The sequence below is a fragment of the Puntigrus tetrazona genome, chromosome 1, assembly GCF_018831695.1.
Source record: "Puntigrus tetrazona isolate hp1 chromosome 1, ASM1883169v1, whole genome shotgun sequence".
NCBI lineage: Eukaryota > Metazoa > Chordata > Actinopteri > Cypriniformes > Cyprinidae > Puntigrus > Puntigrus tetrazona.
Window position 1 is genome coordinate 11011670 of NC_056699.1, and position 5636 is coordinate 11017305.

Consider the following 5636-nt stretch of genomic DNA (forward strand, 5'->3'; position numbering starts at 1 on the left):
CAGGAAAGGATGGTGTTGATTGCTAACACCTTCTTGGGAGCTAGAGCAGGAACCATTCTTGACAGCTGCAAGACAGGGTCCCCTCTAGGGAGCGCCAATGCTTTCCCAGCTGGCGACTGCTGACTGGAGGAAGCTGAAATCCATCCCTTGTTGATCTGGCTGGGCTCGGACAGCGGCCGGGTATTAGCTACTCCGTATCTGAAGATGCTGAGACACCTGTCATCCTTCAGCTCATAAATCACTCCTCCAGAAACTCTTAGTCTTCATTGAGTAAGGGACAGGAAATTTTGTGAAGACGTAATAGAAACTAAGCCAGTGTGAGCGCTTGCTTGTCTTGGAATGCTGTTTCTTTCTCACAGGCTAGTGAAAGAAGACAGAGGGCCCAGGAACTAGAATCGCTCTCTGAAAGAAGCTATCTGAGTCACGAAGAGAGGTTGAAGGACTACTTGGTGCAAAACCCAGACAGCCTCTGTGGGATTTTAGGCCTTTCTTGAGGCATATTACACTCCCAGTGCCCATCAGTCCCGAGTGGGTCTCTGCACGCCAGAATAGTGGCAGCTCTGCATTTGAGAGATTTAGTAGGTGCAGTACTTGAGTAAAGTGTTGATAGGAACTAGGCTGCTGCTGGAAGAGTTAGCAGTGAGAACAGCATGGGGTGCTCATCCTTCGGTCTGTGTGGGGTCCTCGGAAGCCCCCAGTGATGGGGACACTATACTCTGCGGCTCTGATCCTTGGGGATGGTTTAACCTCCTTCTCCTCTCCACCAATAAGCTAGCTGCTGCTGTTTTGCATCATTCAGAGTGAATGCAGCACATCTGTGGTAGTTAAGGAGATCCCTCCATCGCCAAGTGCTTTGGGTACCCATAAAAAGTGAGCTTTTGAAAACGTAACTAATTATTGTGAATTAATTGTCACTTTCTTCAGCGAAACAAAAAGTCTGAATCAGGAGAGAAATTTGAGGGAAGCATGGATGCAACATTGTTATACAATATGGACTGGTTTATAGGATTAAAATTAATCCACCTAAATGATGTTATATTCTACAAATGCACAGCTTTCCACACCAAAAGATGCTCACTGATGGGCAGTCGCATATAATACATGTATGCTATTGTGATGTTTTATCAGGCTGTGGGGACCTAAAAGCTGATCAGAGTAAAATTTTGGTCTTGGAAGAATTTGTGTAATTTTTACTTAGACTTAAGAATAAGAATCTATTCATAAAGCATGAATTCACAGTGTTAAGACTTAGTCTCAGCTCCTAAATTATTTAAGAGAGCTGGAGAGGTCTTCTAACCTAGTTAGACAAGATGACAGCAAAGAGGAGGAGACACTTTTCAACTGAAGATATGATATATTGGAGTTATATGACGGAGTTGATAAAATGATACAAACATGTTTTTTTGGAAGTTTACCAAGTAAGAGACTTAAATAAAATCTTCTTCTGCTTTCCACACAAAGCAAATGATCTAACTGCAGAAATGAAAGTATGTTATTTTTTATTTTTCAGCAATACAGTAGTTATGACACAATGAGCGTGGGTCTTAAATATTTCAGCGAATCAATGGCTTACCGGATGCTTTTTTGGTCGTTAGTCATTCAACTCTCAGGTTAATATATCTTTAAATGTATAAACTGATTTCACAAACACAGAAAAACACAGAGTGGCAGTAAATACCCTTAAATTGGACAAGGCATTCAAAAGTGCAAGTCATCAGTTGTTATTTCAACAGAGCCACTCAGGTCAAAGTAAAATGTTATGTGAGTTGGGTATAAAGTAGAATTTTGTCCTTCAGTTCTGATTTATGCTGCTTCGAATCATCGAGTGCTCTTAATTCATAATTTAAATACTACTATCTAATGTAAAATGTCACTGATTTTTTTTTTTACATTTATTTTAATCAAATGATTCATCTGAGCTGAGAACTCCTGGTAGTTTCCAGAATCGGCCGATGGCGGACTTGGTCTATTGCTGAAGAATCTTTGCTGGAGAAACCAACTTTTCCCATTTCTCTCTGTTCCATTTTTGCGTCGACGTTTTCCGACACTCCAAAATAAACCGAAAAAACACTAGTCGGGTGAGTAAGTGTGTCAGTAGTTCATAAATAGCTTCGTGTATCTGGGCGGACACCCCTCCGGTCTGAGTAAATGGAATATGACCGGTCGCATATATGATCCTCGTGCTCCTTCGGTCTGGTTTGTGTTTTGTCGGGCGGCGCCTTTCTGAACTCTGGGAAGTGACACTCAAGACCGTCTGCAATCATGGAGTGGAAGCCTATGGAAATAAACCCGGAGGTTTCACGCTTTATCACGATTTAGCCTCGCTAGCTGTGATTTGTGCATCGTGCGTGCTTTCGTTTCTCTTGACCGACGTATTTGTGCCCTATTTGTGGTTTCAGATGCTGAATAAGGTACGTTCGCTGAGTCATAAGATGAGGTGATGGTGAGACTGCTGGACAGGTCTGTTGCGTCTGGGACTAAACTGTCATGGACTCCAATCTGAAATCAAAGGGCGTGGGCTTACACAGCATCACTTGCTATGCACAATAACACGCAGCATTTTTATATGCACGCCAGACGCAATGTGTAATTTTGCACAATTAATTTATCAGTCGCTTATAAGACACGGTCGTTTCAAACTTTGAGTAGGTAATATCAGGCATCGCTTTTTGTTTAATGACGGGTTTCGAAAACCGATTTTCGTGAACCTCTTTTTCTGCGATTCCGTGTAGGTGTTAAGCAAGTTGGGTGTGGGCTCGAGTTGGCGTTTTGTGGACGTCTTGGGTCTGGAAGATGAGTCTTTGTCAGGTGCCCTCACCCTGCTGTGCCATGATGCTGCTCTTCCTTTAACGCAACAGGTACGCAGCACGCACGCTCACGCGCGCACAAAGCGTTACGGTAAACGCGGGCGTGGTCACCGCTCTCACGTGAGGAGTCGGTAACCGAAAACTTACAGATGCTTTTAAGTGCAGTTCATTGTAGATTTTGCTATTGTGCGCTTTTGGTAATTTATCATTACTTGAGCATTTGAGCGTCTTTACATTCGCTTATTTACTGACAATAACGTACCATATTAACTGTGTAACTTTAACCCTCGTCTCCCTCCTTTTGTTTTAGCACGAGGATTTTCGTTCCAAACAGTCTGTAGACGACTCTAAAAGTGTGTATTTCCTGAAACAAACTGTGGTCAACTCTGTGGAACTGTGGGTTTGGTACATGCTGTGGCCAACAACCAGGACAGTATTGATTTTGGTCAGTGAAAACATGTACCATAAAATTTAAGCCATACACGAGATGTTTACTGATGCTGAATAGAGCTGATGGCTTTGAGTTAAACAACGGCTTTTATTATAGTCATTTGTTAGCATGAAAGCATTAACTACCTTCAACAATACATTACAGTATTTATTTATCTTTGTTACATTAGTTCGTTGTTGCCATTAGAGCAATTATTCGTTTAGTTTATCTCAGTGCATTAACTAATGCTAACCAACACAATTTAATAATTGCTAAAATTAACATGAACCAAAATGAATAAATGCTCTAGAAGTTCATTCTTTCACATTTACTCGTTTTAACTAATGAACCTTATTGTAAAGTGTAACCGATTTATTTATCTTTGCATATTTTGACTAGCTAAATAAATTCAAACACATTTACTCCTAGCCATGTTAATCTGCAACAGTTTTACATGTATACATATATACATTACAACATTTCAAATAAATTGACAAAACCTTTTTTGTTTTCTGTAAATGTGAGACTTCTGGTTCTTTGGCCACTGTTGGAAAATAAGAATAACAGCGCAGTGAACTAAAACTGTTTGCATTACAAATCAGTGTGTTCATAATTAAAGCTAATGCATTAAATATGGTTAGACACACTGGTTTGCAAGATATTGAATATCTAAAAATAGCTTGAAACAGTGGCACCGGAAACCAGGCACATTATAAACTTTGTAATTGCTGTGCTTACTCTTATGGGTAAAAAAAATAAGTTGGGATGAATCGGCACTTTTTTTTCCCTCCTCCTGTCTTTAGACAGTGACTCTGCACTGAAGAAATTTCTAGAAGCCACCTCAGGGAAGTCTGCTGCAGAAAGAGCCAAAGAACTTGAACAAAATAAGGTATTGTAAGTGTCCATTAAAAGCCACCGTAAACATGTGATTTGCCAAAAACAAAGATTATCTTCAAAAGAGCTACAAAGTTCATGTGACTCAAAGGCCTGCTTAATTCTTATTTGCAGTATTCAACACAACCAATAGGTGGTACTATTGTACTGTCTTTTTTTTTTTTTTTTCTTGCGTTTAAACTTGATTTCTGCTTTTAAAGTAACTTGTAAATTATTTATTTATTTTTTTAAATCCAGGCCATCCAGGAAACTCATGATGCGGTTGCTGATGAAGGACAGTGTCGGGTAAGACAATATCATGCGTCAACACTAAAAGTAATGGCCGGTTAAATTGTTGTTTTATTCCCTCCATCTCTTATTCTAACAGCCAGAGGCAGACAAAGTCAACTTCCATTTCATTACATTTGTCAATGTAAATGGTCAGCTTTATGAGCTGGGTAAAGTGGATGATATACATTGGGGTGCGTTGTCTGTTTCTGTGTCAATGACTTGCATTTAAATATAAACTCCTTTTAAAATAAAAAGTGAGTTTTTTGTTGTCTCAGATGGCAGAATGGATGGACCCGTGAAGCATGGACCTACAAAACCAGAAAGCTTTGTCATGGTAAGCACACATTTTCCTAGGTATGGGTTTTGTAGTTTTCATACAAGTTCATTATAGTCAGAACAGTAGAATTAGAGCGTCTTTAAGCAAGGAGTCATGTGACTGAATAACTGACTTCATCTCTCTGTAGGATGCGGCGGGTGTGCCGTGAGTTTATGGAGCGAGAGAAAGGAGGTGCGTTTCTCCGCCGTGGCTCTCTCCAAAGCCTGAGAGGAGCCAGACCACTTGACCAGAACCATGAGCAGTTTGGAAAACCCTTCATGCACTAACTAATACAGAGCACAGATTCTAAACCTATACCATGCCTTGATACATGCTACACAAACTGCCTGCCTGTCTGACTGTGAATTAATGTCATTTCTCATTTATTTCCACTATTTATTTACTTAAACTACTATGCTCTTTGTTAACATCAGTATTTATTTTTAGCTTTTTTTTTTTTTGATGTACCTCATTTAGTTCTAGTTCTAATATTTTTGGGCACTTTTTTTGATTGGGGAAGGGAGGGGCAACAGTTAGCAGAACTTTAATGTGAACTCATAAGCTTGGAGGCATATGTTCAAAATAAACAAAACCGAGAAGGGTAATTGGCTTTTTGTGCAGAGTTGTTTGTGAACCCTCGCCATCAACTGACTGGCAGTTTAACTTCTCATTTAGACATTACACAAGGTTGCGTAATGCAGCACATGTAGTTTTATTTAGACTTGATTCACCTGTGCGTGCCATGTCCTGTTCATAAATGTAAGAGCTAACCGTCAACATTTGAATTGGAGCAAAAAAAGTTAAAAGTATCCTGAGCTTAAAATGTATTTTGGGGGTTTTAGGACAAATTTGAAAGGTTTGGATCCACTTCAAATGTTTGGCATAGATGGTTTACGTGAGTCAAGTTATACCAAACGGC

The 5636-nt window shown here is 39.9% G+C and overlaps 1 pseudogene; it reads left to right on the forward strand.

The window, feature by feature from the left end:
* Positions 1-2135: 2135 nt before the first annotated feature.
* LOC122347972 lies at positions 2136-5327 on the forward strand (annotated as a pseudogene).
* The last annotated feature ends 309 nt before the right edge of the window (positions 5328-5636 follow it).